Genomic DNA, 1,577 nt, shown 5'->3' with positions numbered 1-1,577 from the left:
AGAATTCAGCCCTTGTTGAATTTAAAAGAGAACCTACTAAAAAAGAAAAATAAGAATTTTTAAAACAAATTTTAAATTTAAAAGATTATAAGAAAAAAAATTGAACATACTATAAATAAATAATAAAAAAGGACTTACCACGGTTACCAAAGGGGAGAAGGAGGGGAGGGACAAATTGGAAGGTTAGGATTAACAGATACAAGCTACTATACATAAAACAGGGAACCAAGAATTACCTTGCAGCAATTATACCCAATGTCTTGTAATAACCTATATGAAATATAATCTGCAAAAAAAAAAAAGAAAAATCATTTTGCTGTACATCTGAAACTAACAGCACTGTAACCAAAAGAACCTACCGGTTCGCCTTGTGAACATTCCCTCCGCACTGAGTTGCTGTGACAATTGTGTAGCCAGCTGGCAGTGCCAGGCAGGTGCGAGTGGAGCCCCTGGACCTCTGCGCAGGGAGGGCACCCCCTTCAGCAGGCTCCTCAGCCAAGTTCCAGTGGTCACCAGCAGGTGGCAGCAGCAACCCAACATCTCCGTTTGCTGAGGGTTGGTCTGGTCTCCAGATGTCTGTATTCATAGCTTGTTTGGGCTTCCTAGGTGGCCCAGAATCCACCTGCCAATGTAGGAGACCCAAGAGATACAGGTTCAGTCCCTGGATCAAGAAGATCCCCCCAATAAGGAAATGGCAACTCACGCTGGTATTCTTGCCTGGAAAATGCCATGGACAGGACTGAACGCACGTGCACGCACATACAGCTCATTGTCCAGCAAAGTTTAAGGTTGAGATCAACAAAAGTATATGGGAGTGGGGGTCAGGGTGGGACTGACTTGTCCACAAAAATGATAAAGTAACAACATTTTCTAAGCACTTCCAATGTGCCAGACACCGCTGTCCATACTTCACACGTATTGATTCCTGGTCCTGATCAATATACCCATTCCATGTATGAGAAAACTGAAGCATGAGGAAGTGAAATGGTTTCTGCAGGTTGAAAGCTGGTAATTGGATTTCCTGGTTTCCCAACTCATGCCATCCAGCCTCAAAGCCCTCCCTGCTTAGGCTCCTTTCCAGAGATGGAGTTTGTCTTGGGTGGGTGGCCATCATGATGCTGAGAGACCCCTCCCCCCCCAAATTGCAGAATCTAAAATTTATTTTCTGGGGCCATCAGTTTTTAAAAAGAGGATGCTCACATCTGTTGCCCCCAGAGATGTACCTCAAAAGCCCAGTTCAGTTCAGTCTCTCAGTCGTGTCCAACTCTTCGCGACCCCGTGAATCGCAGCATGCCAGGCCTCCCTGTCCATCACCAACTCCCGGAGTTCACTCAGACTCACATCCATCGAGTCAGTGATGCCATCTAGCCATCTCATCCTCTGTCATCCCCTTCTCCTCCTGCCCCCAATCCCTCCCAGCATCAGAGTCTTTTCCAGTGAGTCAACTCTTTGCATGAGGTGGCCAAAGTACTGGAGTTTCAGCTTCAGCATCATTCCCTCCAAAGAAATCCCAGGGCTGATCTCCTTCAGAATGGACTGGTTGGATCTCCTTGCAGTCCAAGGGACTCTCAAGAGTC

The sequence above is a fragment of the Bison bison genome, unplaced genomic scaffold (assembly GCF_000754665.1).
Source record: "Bison bison bison isolate TAMUID 2011002044 unplaced genomic scaffold, Bison_UMD1.0 scf7180017864072, whole genome shotgun sequence".
Lineage (NCBI taxonomy): Eukaryota > Metazoa > Chordata > Mammalia > Artiodactyla > Bovidae > Bison > Bison bison.
Note: the sequence above shows the minus strand (reverse complement) of the source record.